Source organism: Vipera berus (genome assembly GCF_964194415.1).
Source record: "Vipera berus genome assembly, chromosome: 2".
NCBI lineage: Eukaryota > Metazoa > Chordata > Lepidosauria > Squamata > Viperidae > Vipera > Vipera berus.
In genome coordinates this window covers 253,953,264-253,973,180 of record NC_138203.1, presented here as the reverse complement: position 1 = coordinate 253,973,180, position 19,917 = coordinate 253,953,264, and the positions used below count along the sequence as shown (strand labels likewise).

Below are 19,917 nucleotides of genomic sequence, written 5' to 3'. Positions count from 1 at the left end.
GATAGGGCGGCATATAGGTCCCAATAATAAATAAATAAATAAAATTATTTTACTGGAATAATTTTTAATAGGGGGAAAAAAGGCACAATCACCCAGCTTTACTTTCCCATGTTTTTCTACGGCTTCTTTCATCTTTTTTCTCAGCACAAGTATCCATTGAAAATAGAAAAGCCCAGAGTAGCTAAACTATGCTCTTTGATCCACAGCCCGAGAATCTTCTGCCTGTTCTGAGACATCCTATTAATACAGACTCCAATTTTCGGTCCTTTAAAGTAGACTTAATAGCAAATTAGCAAATGGGCATCAATTTCTAACATGAAGAAAAAGGGTGGTGGTGGTGAAGAAAATGATTTTCTGATCACCAGGTCATTGAATAAAAATGATAATTCTTCTTAAGTGGATCTGTATCCTTGACTGGGATACAAACATTATGAGACATAACAGAGATTTTTCCCCCCTTTCCTCTAACGTAGGAAGAGCTAGAACAAGGCCAACTGCATACAAAAGCAGCCTGCAGTTTTACAGACGGCCCTCCCACAAATAGCAAGCACACAAACTGTGATATGAAACTGAAGTGTGAAATGGAAGTTTCTCTATCAAACACTGATCAGCCTCCCACCTCTCAGAGATAGCAGTCAGCGCTTTCATCTTGATATAAATGTCTACACAACAAATTGAATGTTTTTTTTTTAAATTTTAAACTTAACATCCCTTCTCTTTCTAACCATTTCATCCCATCCCACTCCCCGTGGGTGGCTATTTTCATGTTTTATCTTTTACTTTTTTCCCCTCCAGACAGAAGAAATATAAACTTTCAATTTTATAATAGAAAGAGAAAAATAGAAAGAGAGAGAATGCGAATGACAGAAACAGTGGTACCTTGGTACTCATTGTTAATTGGTTCCAGGAGGCGCGATGAGTCCCCAAAACGATAAGTACCAAACAATTTTTCCCCTATGGAATAATATGGTGAGTCACAAGGCAGCCGACATTGACAAATTGTAGCTTGTGCGTTGAGTACCAAATAAAAAATGTGTGCTGGGACAAAATGTTCACATCAAAATGTGTTGAGTACCAAATTAGATCAATTTCAAAGCAGTTGAGTACCAAGGTACCAGTGTAGATGATACGATACGATATGATATATGATAGATAGATATAGATGATAGACAGACAAACAGATAGATAGATACTGTGCATATCATGTCTATCGACATATGACCACTTTTCAAAATTCTGGTGACTTCCAGATAATTCCTTTAGTCCTCATTCAACACAGTCACCTGGGCATGTTCATTATTATAGTCACTGGGCTCAACTGTGGTCATAAGTCAAGGACCACCTGTACTTGGAGAAAGTATAGTCCACCATTGGTATATTATTTCAATCCCAATTGCTTAAAAGAACAAATCCTGTTATAAAAAATACTGAAACTAGAATTAACAGGTTACATCCTTTTTTATTTGTGGTGGCAATGTAGTCATCTACAGCTCAACAGCACTGAGAAATTATTTATAGCAGAATGGAAGAGATTCTGAAGGTTGTAATTCCATTACAACCTCAAATGTTCTTATCAAATTTCACTAAACAATATATCTATCCAAAATATAGTAAACTAGCACTATATATGTTAATGGCTGCAGAGACTTTATACACTTTATAATGGAAAAGATCTTTGATTCCTTTTTTGGAAAAATAGCTTATTAAATTGTGGGAGCATGTTTCAATGAAAGGAATAACTTCCTAGGTTAAAAGAAAAATCTGATGCAGAATTTAACTTCGATTGGAAAGCATTATTGCTTTCCATTCATGTCACATCCAAACTTTGGGTTTTTTTATGTATTAAACTGTAAGTCCCCAACTTACAACCATTTGTTTAGTCACCATCCAAAGTTGAATGGCACTGAAAAAAGTGACTTATGAACCGGTTCTCACACTTAACAATTGTTGTAGCATCCTCACGGTCACATAATTAAAAATTTGGGCACTTGGCAAGTGGCATGTATGTATGATGGTTGCCCTGTCCTTGGGACATCTGATCAATATTTGCGACCCTTCCAGCCAGTTTATGACAAGAAAAATTAATGGGGGAAGCCATATTTGCTTAATGACCACATGATTCACTTAATAACACTTAACAATTATGGTTAAAAATGGTCATAAAATGTGGTGTGACTCACTTAACAACTATCTTGCTTCGCAACAGAAATGTTGGGCTCAGTTGTGGTCGTTGAGGACTAGCATATCTTCTAGAATTGATTTAACAACTGATATTGCCTACTCATGGATCTCTATCTCTCTCTCCAAAATAGTAAATAGAAAATAAATTATGAGCATTCCTTTTAATAGTAATAATTTCAATAACAACAATTTCATACTTGTTAATTAATTTAAAATATTTGTATAGCTGTCCATCTTTGGTAACATAACCCTGAGCAGCTCACACATAATTAAACAATGACCATACTTTAAAAAAAATCATAAAAATCAGCATAAAATTTCTTGGTACCCCAAACACAATACATCCCTACATATCCAAGCAAACTGTCAAACATCTGTGGGCTACAATCTCATGCTATCCCAAGACTTGTGGAGAAAACCCAGGTCTTTACAGCATTTTGAAAAGCTAGGAGGACAGAGATCTGCCAGCTATGAGGAGGGTGAGGATTCCAAAGGCCAGGGGCAGCTACAGGAAAGCACACTACCTAGGTCAGGAGTAGAAAACCTCGGCTCTTTTACGACTCATGGACTTCAACTCCCAGAATTCCTGAGTCAGTAAAAGAGCCAAGGTTGCCTACCCCTGACCTAGATTTTGTTAGGCAGCAACAATTAAGGAAAGAAACCTATCACATGCCTTCCTTGTCTGATCTAGTAGATCTACAAATAACCTGGCTTTGTGCCATTTTATCTATTCATTTAAATCCCGCCTTTATTATATATATATAACCAATCTGCTTACAGAAACAAAGCCAGCACCCCACACATCCCCACCAGTATTTATAGAGAGACGGCAGCTCCGATCACACTTCGCTCGCACAAGCACAAAACTGAAGACACCAGCCTGAAGATGACGAGTGGGACCTCGTCGAAACACAACCACCACCCTGTGAATGTGTTGGGCTTAGAGACAGTGACTGGCCAAAAGTCATCCAATCAGCTTTCATAGGACATTACAGGTGATAACCCAACACCTGGAATTGTACCCGAAAATCAGTGCAGCTTCTGCAGCAGAGGTGTAAGTGGGCAAAGCATGGAGCACTCATAACTTCTCCTTGTCAGTAATTCTGGACCAGCCATAATTTCCAGATGGTCCTCAATACAGAGAATGCTTTGCAGTAGTTCAACCAGGAAATGACTAGGGCATGAGTGAGTAGGAGCAATGTCCTGGTGCAGGAATGGGTTCAATTGGTTCAAAAGATGAATCTGTCTAAAGACTTCCCTAGCCACATTTGTGGAGCTGCAAATCTGGTTTGACTCTCTGGCAACAGTCAGAGATGGTATCTCGTCTGAACCAGGGGTACCAAAACCCGGAGCCATCCCAGCACTGAAGATGTTACCTAGTTTGGTTAATGAAACATCTGCAAGCAAACAACCAAGTCCAGGTTGTTGGACCCCCTCATTTCAACCCTGAGCTATAAATATTCTTCTTTATCAGCACCATCCCATCTTAATGGGCTGAGTTGAAGCAGATTCCTCCCCATCCAGCTTCCAAGTATTGGTCAGCACTGGGATATATAGGACAATATTAGGCCTTTGTCTATCTTTGATTAATTTACTGCAGAAGATCCATGAGCAAAACACAGGATCAGTATAAATCATCCATGCTTGCAAGAAATGCAAATACAGCAAAGCAACCACTTCTCCATTACAGGCGTAAAGTAGGCAGAATAAAGACTCACGGAAGATTCTCCACACCACCACATACTTTATTTTGCATGCTAAACATATATTACTCTTTTTGCCGGGGAAGACTCCTCAGATTCACAATATTTGCTGTTATAAGGATAGCTTTTTATGCTGCATCTTGCAGGCAACACCGAAATCAGGCAATCATTAAGAACAAAACACTTCGCTTTTGCCCCCAGCTGCACACCTGCGCTCCTGGACTCCGTTCAATTTCTTCTTCTTCTTTCTTTGTTATGATAATGGCAAAATCTAGGAGCCAGAGGAGAGAGATTAAGAACTATCTTTCCTTCTTTATTTCTTGATCTGTTTCTTTACGCCTTGCAGAACTGAGGGCAAGAAAGCTAAAGAATTTGCATAACTTGATAAATAAACATTCATGTTTTGTTGAAGGAAAGCCCGATCTAACGGATAGTTTACTCTTCTGTAGGCATCATTTATCTGAAATGGTATATAGGGCTTCCTGGGGGTTGGACTGGAAGATCTCCAAGGTCCCTTCCAACTTTGTTGTTATTCCATTCCATTCACTTAAAGTGGATTAGCTAGTTATATTGATTTTACTTTTCAATTTGATTTTTAATTTCCCCCTTTTCCTGAGAAAGACAGACGTTTGTCTGCATAATTTCAAAAGGAAATTTTTTCACTAATACTACTCTTGTGTTCAACCTTGTATGGTTGCTAAGTTACTGCTTAATACTTAATGGTGTTTCAATTTCTTTTAATAAACTTAGGGGTTTTTTATATTGGGCAAATAAATCTATCTTTCTTGCTTCTCTCTATGCTAGAGTAAAGCTATAGGAAGGAGCTCTTGGCAAAAACTGTCCAGGTTTTTTTTTAAAAAAAAAGTCAAAGAGATTAATCAGATCGAGGGCAATCTACTATGATTCTTTTTCTGTACTCTCATTTAGGATGTGAATGAACACATACACATACATTGTTCCTTCTCCCACTTCTATTAAAAAAATCCTGATCAAAAGTATATCTAAGGCAATCAGTGACCCTGAATGAAACTGTAGGTGAGGGTTGAGACAGGAGCCAGTAGGTCTAAGATGACAGTTATGTCAACACTCAACAGTGGTTTGGCTTCAAGAATGTACTACACCAGAAGTCCATTAATTCATGGGAAGGCCAGAAAGAAAAAAAAACAGTGAATTAAACCACCGTTACAAATCATTTATATCTTCTTACTGTCAATGGAAAATCAACTGTTTTGTTCACTTTTTAATCTTGCCTTAAAAAAAAGGATTCTTAGATCAGTGATTTTCTGTCAAATCTTAAATTCAGGCAGCCTGACATTATGCATTGTGACCAGGGTAGGACTATAGTTTCTTACAAAAGTAGGGTGGTGAATAATTAAGGGATATTTACTATTATAGTAGAAGTGCATTTCAGACATTTTCACTGTAATTTGTACATGCAAATGCCCTGCCAAATGCACTTAAAATGAAGTTACTTTACATAAAAGTAGATCATAGTTTCATCTAATCCAATTTACTCAGACCTGGTTTACAGGCAGCTTTCAAAGTTCTTATTTCAGATTCTTTTAACTAGAAGAAGTAAGCAATCAAGCATTGGTCTGAAATCACTTTCCATAACCACAAAGTACATAAATTGGCTTGTAAGGCAAACCAAGGGAACAGTATCAGTCCGTCTCTCTAGTATGTCACTCAACTCCCAACGCTTCTTAGGACAACAAACCAGTCAGAATGTTTCCAGAATGAGAACTTTCTAGGTTAAGATGAGAATGTTCTGGAGAACGTCTCCAAAATGAGAATGCTTCTCATTCTGGGTATGAAGTAACTATCCCAACCCATTAACCCAGAGAAACCAAAGTTCTCCATCCTTGCCTTCTAACAACCAGTATATTCACTTACTATTCACCTTCAGGTCTTCTTATCAACTTGTGAAATCTGAGGTTCATTTAATGAAAGAACAATCACCTGGATAATCAAAAAAAGTACGGACTCCATCTCTATGAATGAAGACTTGTGACAAAATCACTAGACTCCTTCAGATAGGGACAAATTAAAAAAAAATAAAAAAGAAGAGGGAAAACACATCTGACATTCATCATGGTGTCTGATTTTGTGTTGTGAAAGCTGAATGATTGGAAATTGTTGGTCAGCCTATTTTTAGCTCTAATGCCAACAAGAAGTGAAACAACAGAGTTCAAATTAGAATTGGATACTGCAAGCTGAAGTTTATATGGGCTAAGTTAAAAGAAAAAAGAGCCTTGGTGGAGCAGTGGGCTAATGCCTCCTTAAGTAACACCAGCTGCCTGCAATTAGTGCAGGTTCGCATCCCACCAGGCTCAAGGTTGACTCAGCCTTCCATCCTTCCGAGGTAGGTAAAATGAGGACCCAGATTGTTGGGGGGCAATAAGCTGACTTTGTAATAATGCCGCTTGGGGGGGGCAAAAAGCCCTAATAAGCAGGCATATACATAGAATGAAGGCTACTGCTAAGCTTGTAAGCCGCCCTGAGTCTTTGGAGAAGGGCGGGATATAAATGGAATTAAAATAAAATAATAATAAAAAAGAAGATCAAAACAAAACACTACCTTCTCACACACACATTTAATTATATACAAAAATACTGCAGAAGAAAATAAAGGCATGTTTTATTCCTGAATACATCTTCCTCCTTGACTTATTGAAGGGTATATGAGGAATCATATACTGTCAAGACTTCTATTTGCTTGCATTCACAATACCATTGCCTTTTCCCCCTCATTTAAAAACTATTGCATTAAACAATATAAAAAAGAAATATTGTGGCCTGAGGCAACTGGTACATATTAACCACTGTAAGGAGATGAAGTCTCATCAGAGGTATGCACCATCATTTTATAATTTAATATAAACTAGAATGAATAATAAACTAAGCACCAATAATTTAGGCAGTAGATGAATTACAATGCTCTTGCAGTTTATTCTGCCACATAGAAATGTAAAGCCAGGCTCCAAAACTACATTAAAAGAAAAGTTGGCTTTTGAATTAATATTTAGATGGGTATGTTCTATATATTCATGTAGAAAATCTATAAATTGCTGGGCATCACAAACAATTCGATGGAACATCATCAATCAAACTTCTGTGGACGAAATTCATTATTTTTGATTAGTAACTTTTAGGCTTGTAATAGTCTAATTCTGTGTCAACTGCAATATTGGTCTGCATTTCAATTTGCAAGACACATCATGTGCTTCTACCTTGTTTATAAGTTCCTCCAGCCAATAATGATTTATTTAACTTAGTTAACCAAATTGTAGCTTCTTGTTAACTTGTCCTATATTTCTCCATATGAAAGAAACCCTGCAACAGAACCTTACATGCCAAAAAGAAGGCTAAATCAAACCTTCTCTTCCATGTATATGTATATACATGGAAATTTTGAGTGAAATTCAAGGTGCTGGTGATGACATACAAAGCTCTACATGGCGTGGGTCCGGATTACCTACGGGAGCACCTACTGCCGGCGTCAACGTCCCTCCGTCCTGTACGTTCCCACAGAGAGGGCCTCCTCAGGGTACCACCGGTCAGAGAATGTCGGCTGGTGACCCCCAGGGGGAGAGCATTCTCGGTGGGTGCACCAATCCTTTGGAACCGCTTACCAGCTGAACTCCGGATGGCCCCCGACCTCCGCTCCTTCCGGCGTGATCTAAAAACTTATCTATTCGAACAAGCCGGCCTGGCCTGATGGATTTGGGTTTTAAAATTATTTATCTAATGTATTCTTATTTTATTGCCCTGTACACCGCCCTGAGTCCTCCAGGAGAAGGGCGGTATATAAATCAAATAAATAAATAAATAAATAAATAAATAAATAAATAAATAAATAAATAAATAAATAAATAAATAAATAAATAAATAAATATTTGGTATAGGCGGTCTCCTGCTTGAGCAGGGGGTTGGACTAGAAGAACTCCAAGGTCCCTTCCAGGCTTATTCTAATTCCAAGATTTATACCCAAATAGACTTGAATGAAAATATAAAAGAGCTAAAAATCAAAATTTGCTGTAATCATATAATCAGTTATCCAAAACTAGCAGTAATCATAGTTTTCCTGTTACATAGCCATATAATTTATGTATCAATTAAGCTGTACAAAGAGACACTAAGGCAATATGGTTTGTGTGTTGGACTAGGACTGACAAAACCCAGCTCCCTCAGCCATGGAATCTCTCTCATTGGGTGGGACTGGGACAGAGGCTCTCACTCAGACCTCAGTATTCTGGTGATGCAAAAGTTAGAGGCTTGAATTTTTTGTATGCTTCTGTGGTCTGAGGAGAGGTGGAGTACAAGTAGTCCTCAACTTATAAAAGTTCACTTAGTGACTGTTCGAAGTTACAACAGCACTGGGAAAAGTGACTTATGACCAGTGGTGGGATTCAGCTGGTTCGCACCACTTTGGCAAAACCGGTAGCAATTTTTTTTGTTGCGCATGCCCAGAATGGACTTCCAGAAGCAGCATCCACATAGAGAACCAGTTGTTTACATAGTTGAATCCCACCACTGCTTATGACCATTTTTCAGACTTACGACCATGCAGCATCCTGAGATCACATGATAAAAATTCAGAGGCTTGGCAACTGACTCACATTTATGATGGTTGCAGTGCCTTGGGATCATGTGATCAGCTTCTGCGACCTTCTGACAAGCAAAGTCAGTGGGGAAATCACATTCACTTAACAACCATGTTACTAACTTAACTGCAATTATTCACTTAACAACTGTGGCAAGAAAGGTTGTAAAATGCAGCAAAACTCACTTAAAAACAGAAATTTTGGGCTTAATTGTAACTGTAAGTTGAGGACTACCTATATAAATATGACAAATATAATAAAAAAAAGTCACTAGATCTTATCTTGACTTTGGCTGACAAGAATCTATAGTAAATAAATACAACTGAAATAGTAAATATGGTTGGGAACATTAAGTATTTGAATGAAAACTTATAGGAAATTCCAGAGTAAGAAGTCAGGGGAAAAACCCATCTCAGAAGGCTATAGAGTTTTGTTTTTTTTAAGAAAGAATATGAATATGTCCTCAGCTTGATTTTATTCAGCAAGATAAAATTCATCAATCTTCCTCACTGCCACAGCTACTATCACCATAGGAAGCCTTTGCTTATGCTTTAGAGCAGAACGTTCAGTTGTGTTTCCTCAACCTACCATATGGAGTGAAATATACAAAAAAAATCCCATAAACTCACCTGCTGTATACAGCCATGTAAATTCAGCCATAATGGTTACTAACCTGGCAAAGAGGCTATTAAGTTCTATTAATACTTGGACTTGCCAGCAAGGAATTCCTTCTGGAATAACAGCAGATATTTTGCTGCTTTCCCAGAATTCATGAAGTATCTTCTTCATTTTTTATTGTTACCATTTTAATTAATATTTTCACTTGATCAAAATGGTAATAAATACAAAGATTGACAAATTACACTTCATTTAAAGTATATTCATATAAAAACTAGATAAACATGCAATGCTATTGTTATATCTTTGAAGTGCCTGCTGAAGATTTTGATGTTTTTCATTTATTGCTTTTATTATTTTTTTATTTCCCTTACTTTTTATTATGAGTTTGTTTTTAAAACATTTTTCTTAACTTATGTGGATAGTGTATTACAGTGTATTTTGGATTTTATAAACTTCTTTGAGATGATCCTTTGCTATAGGAAGCAGAATATCATTAAAACAAATAAGAACAACTAATAGAATAAATGAACTCTAAATTTCTGAATTGTTTTAGGAAGCACCAACACAAGCTATTATTTATATATTATTTATTTATTGAAAAAAAGAGTGACAGCAAATGTGTTGTATGTAATTTTGAGATCAGTGAACTTGGAAGATAGAAAAAGAAAGAGGAGATTTAACAGTTGGCTGATATTCTTTTATTTCTAAAATGTCACATTGAACATGCTGGCATTTCTTGACTGCAAGAAAACTTTTAAACTTCACTGTTATTCTTTGTTGGTTTCCACTGTTACATATTTCTGGAGATTGATTTCTTCATTCTGATTGCAAAAGGACCCCAAATTTCTTCTTCTTGACTGCACTGCCTTTAGTACCACCTGACTAATATAAAAGTGACCCAAAGGAGTCAAGAGAATGCAGAGAAAAGGGAAGGAAACTAAGCTCTTTGTGTCAAGTGTAGCAAACAAATATATAATTTTCCTTCTGAACATGCTATTTCTTTTATTTAGATTACACAAGTGTAGCATTATTTTTTGACCAGCCTTACCAGGGAGAGCAAATTTTCTCACAAGCAATCTGATCTTATATCAGGCAGCATCCATTTCTCACTGATGCTTTATGCAAACTCATAAAACTAAAAGCTTGCTATCATGCTTGTGTCCTGGCTTCTATATATTAAACATCTACGTGTTTGTTTGAATTTTTTCTTTACCACACCAGTCACAAGGTCTCTGGGCACACTTGAGCAATTCCATGTATAAATATTTATCTGAAAAATCCCAAGGCACATGACTGCAATTAAAAAGACTACTGAGTTTCAGAGGCATCAGCATCCTTCTGATACACATAAAGGATGAACATAAAACTGGCAAAATACAGATATCTATGTGCATGCACACACACAAACAGTGACACACACACATATGTATATATTAAAGAAAAATCCTTATGGAGATTAAAATCTATCTACATAATCTGGCAAAAGTGTGATCTTGGTTAATTTTTCCCTGAAAGGTTATATAAAATATTTACGGGATACTAGGCAATAATCAGGGACGCGGTGGCTCAGTGGGTTACGACGCTGAGCTTGTCGATCAGAAGGTCGGTAGTTTGGTGGGTTGAATCCCGAGTGCCGCATAACAGAGTGAGCGCCTGTTACTCGTCCCAGCTTCTGCCAACCTAGCAGTTTGAAAGCACGTAAAAATGCAAGTAGAAAAATAGGGACCACTACGGTGCAAAGGTAACAGCGTTCCATGCGCCTTTGGCATCTAGTCATGCCGGCCACATGACCATGGAGACGTCCTCGGACAAGCGCTGGCTCTTCGGCTTTGAAACGGAAATGAGCACCGGCCCCTAGAGTCAGAAACGACTAGCACGCATGTGCGGGGGAACCTTTACCTTTACCTTTACCTAGGCAATAATAGTCTACTGGATTCAAACACACATGAGTTCTAGAATAGAGAGAGAAGAAAGACAAACTTCTTCTATTTCAGATAAAACTATACCAAGCCAAGAATTAAGAAATGTTGTTACTTTATTTTATTAAGTTAGTTTCATTCTGGAGTTTCTGTCTGCTTATTCTAAGGAAGATAAATCTGAAGTACTTCAAAAGTCTTTAACAAATAATTTAAAAAGATATTTCACACTAAGTAATAATCAGGAAACAGTAAAAGCAAAATTAATATCTGGACAAGAAAACTGAATTACTATTCTCTAAATGAGAATACTTTTTCAAGAATTAATGCTACTGAACACAATTTGGTTAATATGGCAAAAAATTCAGTAGCTCAATATGAAAACAAGAAAGTCTAGTTGCCCCTTGAAAAAAGCACCTTTGGGACAATCTCCATAGATATTACTTAGTTAGAGCAATACATTCCAAAGGTTTGCATTAAAAAAGAAATAGTAAATAATAGGTAAGGGCTGCCTAAAAGAGAGCAAAACTTAAAAAAAAACTATGAAGTTTTAATTACAAAATAATATTAAAACCTTGAATTGCACTTCTAAATTTTATACTCAAAAGAATTATGTTAGTCTACAGAACACATGTTGCTTAATTAATTTGACATCAATTCACATAGCAACAAAATGCTAAATAAAGACTGTAGGGAAGAATACATTATGGAGTTCAAATATAAGAGGTGCTTAAATATTTGTATGTACTTAGCATCAAACAACAACCAATTTCAGTTAGGTTACAAAACTACTATGTTCCATTTGATATTTTATTGCACACCAGAATTAGACAGAAATAAATGCTGCTTATTATGTTGTCCATAGGTTGGTGAAATGCTTCCAAGATGCTAAATAAGTGTATTTCATTCTGGTCTGATCCACCAGCAAGATCCACCTGATACTTCTGAGACTCATTTATCCAGACTTAACTTGTTAGAAATTCCAAATATGTATTCTGTCTTTATAAAATAAAACCTATGTTGGTTAACCAAGGGGACTTCAGTAAGAATAACGTGAAGTAGAGGTATTTCCTGATTTACGGCCAGAATTTCTGTTGCTAAGCAAAAAAGTTGTTAAATGAGTTGCCCCCATTTTTATGACTGTTTTTTTGCCAAAGTTGTTAAATGAACCACTGCAACTGTTAAGTGAACCAGGAGGTTGTTAAATGAATCCAGTTTTCCCCATTGACTTTGCTTGTTGGAAGCTGGCTGGGAAGGTAAAATTGCCAAGTGTCCAAATTTTGATCACATGACTGTGGGGATGATGCAAGAGTCGTAAAAATGAGGGAACTTTTTTCAGTATTGCTGTTGTAACTTCAGTCACTAAACAAATGGTTGTAAGTTGAGGACTACCTGCATAAGACTATATGTTAAGCTAGCTCTGCCATAAAATATGTAATTGAAATGAGCAGAAATATATTTAATTCTCTGGACACATTATAAGCATTATCAAATGCTATTATGCAGCTTTGGGTTCAAGAAAAAAAGACTATTAAACTAGGTAAAAATGCTGGAAATATTTGTTTCATGATTTATGCACAATTAACCTCAAGCACTACTATGGATACAAAGTATTCTGTAACATTTCTCTTGACCTTTCCTCTCCACCTGTGTCAGATTTCCTACGAGGCTTTATAAATAGTGGCTTGTTATCATAAACAATTACATCACAGATTGAATGAAGGCACTCCATAAGCTGCCAGGTTTATTAAGTTAATAATAGATTTCAAAGTGTGAATCCTAATTAATTTCATTTTCCATATGCACACAAAGCTCCTTGGGAAGCCAAAATTATAGGGTAGCCATATGGTGCCTCATAAGTAATAATTAAAACTAATTTTCTAATCTTCACATACTAAATAAAAATAAAATAAAAATAGTTCTCAAAAATACAAGGAAAATTCAGTGGTCACAACTTCATTTGGAAGAAACAAAATTGCATTTTTCCCCATTTCTACTTACAAGGGGTGGAAGATGGTAAAATAGAAATCACCATCAACTCTAATTTTGACTATTTAAAAGAGAACATAAAAAAACCAACATGGCCAAAAGATTGACAGATGACCCAGAAAATAAAAGTAACAATGAACTTTATTTAAAATTTGAGGGAAGTAGGTAACTCATATTCAGGGCGCCATATGTTACAAGCTCAAACTGCCCTATAGGTATATAATGATCGTGTTTTGTTTTGTTTTTTGTCCATGCCAAAGGAAAAGTGATTGGATCATTTGAGCATGCAACAAGAGATTATATGGACAATATATCAATAGCAGATGGGTATGGATCTCTGTGGGTACAGGAAAAGTATTACAATTATACAGGAAAAAATATTGTACAATTATACAGGAAAAGTGTTGTATACAGGAAAAGTATTACAATTACACAATTACAACACACAATGCACAGATGCTACTTAATTGCACCACTGCATATTCAACTAGGCTCCCAATTCATTTAACCATTAATACACATTCAATTGTAGATGAAAGCTGGTGTGGGTGTTAATTTGGCACCGGGAAGATGTGATATATCTAATATATCCTTGACCATAAAAGCCTACTAGTTAACCTAGGGACAGTCACTGTCTCTCAGCCCAGCCTACTTCATAGGGCTGTTGCTGGAGGGAAAATTTGGAAGAAATGCTGTTCAGAAAAGTTTTCTCTTAAGCTCTAGAAAATATATTGTGGGTTTTATGTTAGCTTCAAGAGTAATTAGAACCAAGCACACGTCACTTCTTTGCCAGTGAACAGATCTGAAAAGCCAAGAGCATGCTATAAGGATTTTTATAAAATGATTGTGATGCAGGGTTTACTACATGGTGGCGATCTGGTGTGAACTATCTCCTACTACTATACTTCTATGCAGTGCTTTTTTTGTAAAAGAAAAAGGTGCTGGAACTCATACATGTCATACAATCCACCTTGCCTACCCTACAAGGTTCCATCCCAAAAAGGTGCCGGAACTCCGTTCAGAGCGTTCTATGGCAAAAAAAGCCCTGCTTCTATGTTTCTCAAAGTGCATATTGTAGTAATCTCTCCACAGAAGAAAGACCTTGTTACTGTTCAGAGAAGTGAATAATGTGAGACAATAAGCATCCCATTACCTAAAATGCGGAACAGAATGAAATGCCTATGGAGGTTCTCAGTCATCCAGGTCATGGTTGGCCCAAAGGTGCTTTTTTCAAGAGGCAACTGGACTTTCTTTGAACACGTTTCGCTTCTCATCCAAGAAGCTTCTTCAGCTCTGACTGAAAAAGCTTCTTGGATGAGAAGCGTAATGTCTTCAAAGGAAAAGAAAGTCGAGTTGCCTCTAGAAAAAGCAGCTTTGGGACAACAGAATTAAATATATTCCGGTGTCAATTTCCTCTTCTTATTCTTTATTTCCCCATTTGATAGCTTGATCTACTTCTGTGTTCTATAAATTAGCACAGCATTGCTCCTTTCCAGCTTCCGTCTTCAGTGTAAATTACTATCTTCTGATTCTGCTTAGAGACAGCCTTACCCTAAAGGCAGAAGGAGACAGATGAGGTCAGGAGAAGCACTGCTAACTGATACTGGCTGTCTCTCTTTTGTCTCTGCCGAAGGACAGAAAATGGTGTGCACAACAGCCTATCCACTGTGCCCTAAACTGGCCTGCTGGTATTAGGTACAAGGAAGGGGAGGGGGAAGGGGAAGATGAAGGGAAAGGGAGGGAAAGGAAGGGAAGGGAAGAATTCCCATGCCACTAATCTGGTTGTATCTGAACATGGAATGAGTCTAACACAGGGGTCCCCAACCCTCAGTCTGTGGACCCGTACCGGGCTGCGACATGCCAGCAACCAGTCTGCACAAATAAGCAAGACCCCATCCGCAGGATGCAGGCAGCACACAAAACCACACCCCCTCCAGTCCACGGAAAACCTCTCTTCATGTAACCAGTCCCTGGTGCCCCAAAGATTGGGGACCTCTGGTTTAACATGCTTCAGGTTGCAAAACACCATATCCAGCCTCCTTATGAACTAACAAACTCTTCTGATAGGCTGCAGAAAGGAAACATTAGTCTGTGAGAAAGAGGGCTTATTTTCTTTCCCCTTGTCTGGTACAGCCAACATTAGAGTAAATCAAGGGTAAGTGACCAACAATTTACGGTTCATACAAAAAAAAATAATTAAAAATTGGTAGCACAATTTCCTGCTATGGAAGGTAGGAAACGTATCAAATCTAAAGCAACTCTAAATAGGATTAACTCAATAAAAAGAAATGAAGGATCCCAGGTATCAAACCATGGGGAAAAAAACAAGAAAAACTCAGCTTGTCTTGCCACTTTATGTGATCTTCCATTCATCACTGTTAAATGCATCCTGTTCAACAACTAACTGTTCACCATAGACCAAATAAAGGAGTTTAAGTCATGTTTTAAAAACAAGGGTCAATTTTGAAATCAGTGAATTTTCTTTTCCCCAAAGTAACTTTCATTGTATTAATGAATGTCAATATCATAACTGTGCTAATATGAGTAGTATCTTTGAGAGTTCTTGCTAGATTGTTTTACAAAGCAAATTTGACATACTATCTCCAGGACTGGGGTTTTAAAGCCAATTTTACTGGGCAAATGAGAAATGAAATGAGATAATGTGTGCAATAATTGCCTTCAACTTCATTACCGCTCTTTAGAACTCTGGACATGTACAATCAAGCTGTTTTCTTAAACCAGACACATTCTAACAATAAATGGCTATGCATTCTTTTGAGATTTTTTTTTCTACCTCCTAATATTACCTCAATAGAGACATACAAGACTTGGTACCTGGTGCTTATAAAACCCATAAGCAGCAGGAATTAAATTGAGGTTAGTTTTTTTTAGTTACAGCCTGAAGCCAGGTGAAGTACCAACACACTGGTGAGATTACTTTTTGTCCCAACAATGCCTTTCCTATATAATAATGGTCTACATAAAGTGAAAAGCTCTATGTGAATGAGCTCATGGGCACTCTGTAAAGACCAAATCAGAATATAAAGAAAACATAATCCTTATTGACTACTATTACCTTCAAGAATGACATTGGTTTTGCATTTATACCTTGGCAAATATAGTAAGAAAATGAAAACAAGAAATTGAAAGCACATGTAAGATTGAATTAATCAGATAACAGCAGAAGTGAGACCCAGGCACAAAAAACAGCTGCAAACAATCTGTTGTGTATTAAAGGTTATCACTATTTTTTTGGTACACAATCACATGGGGGAAAAAGTAAATAAGGCTTACATGTACATTTGCCTCCTAAACATTCAATGGAAAACAATGGGATTATTTTAATGATTTAATGCCTACTGAGCTTAGGTCACAATTGATTTTCACTGGACTGTGCATGGTTTGCTTGAGCCCATAAAGCTCAAGAAAAAAGATTGCTAGAATAAATATGTGTGATATTTCCATTCATAATTGCATCATGAATCAAGACCAGTAATAGGTTATAGTGACCTATCTAAACTGTGTACTGAGTACATGTTGAGTAAATTTATTATTTATTTTCCCTCCTTACAATTCTTAATTTCCTCCACACAGAGAATTTTGGTGGTAAGAAACAACCATCCAATAAAAATCAAAATGCTGATAGATAAAAATTAAATGCCATATATTTCTCATCATCTTATGCATGTCTATCATTCAAACCTAATTAAAACAGAGGTAGGTAACTTGGCTGGCTTGCTTGCTTAAAAGAGTATAACATCTGTAAGTATGTCTTTTGCAGGTCGACTCTACCAGTTGATGTACAAACCAAAAAAAGTATTAAAACAAACAAGAGGAAGGACTTCTTTTGAAGTGGCACATTAATTATGTAATAGCTTTGTTAGAAATGCTCTCCTGGACCACTTTTTTCCCCTCTCAGGAAAATCCTTTAAATTTTCTTTTGTGTTTCAATGGCAAGCTCTTTCAAGGACTTTTATTCTATTGTTGCTAGTATTCAACATATGTTTTAATTACAATTTTTTTAAAAAATCCTTTTTTCAATTTCAGAATTTTGCTCTGCAGACTAAAAGCCTTCCAATTACTGTGCTAAACACAAATGCTGTTAATAAAATAATACATAAACTTCCCAGAAGCATACAGCTGCCATAATGTTAACACACATAGTCAGATAAAAAAAATCCTTGCTGGAAACTGGCATCAACCATCTGTCGGAGCTGTGGATAGAGAATGAAATCGGCTGAAGAAAAACCTTAATTTGGCTTAAGATTTTTATAATGGAGACTGAATGATGAGAATGTCTCAGTGTGTCTAACAGCTGTGCTACAAGAAGAACAGGAACTGAAGGATCACAGCTAAGACCATCTTTGGTATCTCTATGTCAATATTCCCATCACATTTTGAATGAAGAGAAGCTTCAAGGATCCTTTTCTAAAAAGCTGACTTTAATACCAATGGCAAAGCATTAAGTAGGATACAATAATTTTTAAACCAATCAATTAATAGAAAAGATCATTCATGAGTAGAAATCGAGTACCCGAAGCTAAACTTGATAAAAATCATAAACTTTGATTAAGATCTGTAAGCATACTATTGTACGATGAAACATTGATAACGTAGCTCATGAATAAGCAATGTTTCAGACCGCAGTAAAATAATTTATACTATTTCAATAATTCATTTTCCATCCTAATATGTTTCCATATTAGATATAGATATATAAAGAGAGAGAGAGAGAGAGATTAGGAGTGGGGGAAATAAAGGAGAAGAAAATTGCAAATCTTTGTGGGTGATATAAAACAATGAAATATTACAATGTCACTTTCTTGTCACCACAGACCAAAGAGCCACAGTTGGCAGTTTTCTGCTGAAATCTCCAAGGATGCGTCAGTTGCCTGAAATTACTCCAACAAGATCATACACCAAAAAGCTCCCTGTGTCAGAATGATTGTTTTCCTGCCCCCAGTAGAAATAGAGATGCCACACAGAAGTCCTGTTAAAATCACTGTCATCTCATCTCTTCTCATCTCATTCATTCGTTTTAGGAATTTATATGCCCAATTCCAGCATTACAACTCTGGGCAGCTGACAAAAAGAACAATGAGGATAAAAACCAAGAATAAAATTATCAGCTTCAGTCTCACAAATGTAGTAAATACTGTTTCAAAACAACCACATATTCAAGTTGGGAATCTCAAAACTATTTTGGGAACTCGATACAACTAGGCCTCTTCATTGAAATAATAGTATTTAATAGTGGACTGCAGGATTCAGTCCCAACAACCTACCCCAATTTCACACTTGTGCCACAATACCTCTCAAATTCTAGTTGGTTTGCCTCCAGGATTTGTCATGCAATACTATGTGCATTTGCTGTTCAAGAGAGCAGTCCAAAGTTGAAGCTGCAAAATTAATGATGCAGTTCCTTTGATCATGGCATCCAAATAAGGGGAAGGGGGAGGATGTTTTAAACAAAAGCATGAATCAATGTTTCTTTGCAATTACAAAAAGATTAAGCCAGTATGGAAAGCCATTCCAGATGATGGTTTAGTCTATCACCCCCATCATCATTCTATCTTGGATATTCTGAAATCTAGATGGTATCAACAAAGTACAAGGAAAGGAATAAGCAAGCATTCATATTTAATTCTGCAAAATCTAAGGCAGCCTTTGGCTAAGTGTGCCTTAACATAAATGAGAAGAATTAAGAACTCTGATGAAGATAGTCCTTGGCTTACAACCGCAATTGGGATCATAACATCTATCACTAAGCGATGCAGCCATTAAATGAGTTATGCCCAATTTTTTGCTGCAGTCATTAAGCAAATCACAGTCATTAAGCAAATCACACAGTTAAGCAAATGCAGTATCAGGCCCAAGCCCAAAGACAATACAGTGAAATCCAAATGAGTCCACCTTACACCTAAAAAGACAGAATCTTGCCAGACTAAAGCCATAGCCTTCTAATCTAATAGATACACACTGGGAGATTCTAAAGTAGAGCTACCCTGAATTTTTTCTTCCTTCCCCATTCAATTTATGACTTTGCTATCTCTTATTGGGGCTTCTCTCTGAAATGTACTGCTTCCTCCCTGTAAAACCATGGTGCTCTGGCAGTAATTCCCCTCCCCAATACAAACACACTCCTTTTTCAGCTGCATATTTCATTATATCCAGCCTGCCCCATTGTCTTTGCTTGCTGGAAGCTGGTCGGAAACATCACAAATGACAATCATTTGACTCTGGGAAGTTGCAACCAATTGTAAATACATGCTGGTTGCCAAGCACTCAGATTTTGATCATGTGACACGCAACAGTTGTAAGTGTGAGGACTGAGTCATACGTCACTTTTTTCAGTGCCATTGTAACTTCAAATGATTATTAAATAAATAGTCATAAATCAAGGACTACCTGTAGAAGAAACTCTTGAGACATACCTTAATTTTATTAACGTTCACAGACAAAATATATTTAGTACATGCATAGTTTTTAATTTTTTTTAAAATAAGAGAGTGGCAGCCCATTTTTTGAAACTTAATGCTATATAATGGTAACACATAGAAAAAAAATTCTATCAGTGCCAATGGAAGCTCCTTATCTGGGAAAGGAAGTCATTTTGCTATGCGAGCACCCTTTCCTACTGCACCCAACATGATACGTGCCAATCAAAGAAAGAAGTGGAACACAGAAGCAAGTCCCCCCACATATCAACAAACGCTTGATTTGCCAGGATCTCTCCTCTCATGAGGAGTATCATAATCCCACGTGTAAAAAGCAATGGGAAGCAGGGCTAGACTGCAAGTGCTATGATGGGATGGGAATGGTACAAAATTGATAAATTACAACATCCATTTCAAGCAGAATTTGCCATGTTTTTTTTTCTATTTGGGGGGGGTGAAGGAGTCC

At 36.8% G+C, this 19,917-nt stretch overlaps 1 protein-coding gene across 1 annotated transcript in view; it reads right to left on the bottom strand.

The window, feature by feature from the left end:
* SUCLG2 (succinate-CoA ligase GDP-forming subunit beta) overlaps nt 1–19,917 on the bottom strand; it is a 273,548-nt gene that overhangs the window by 134,014 nt on the left and 119,617 nt on the right. The window lies entirely within an intron of this gene.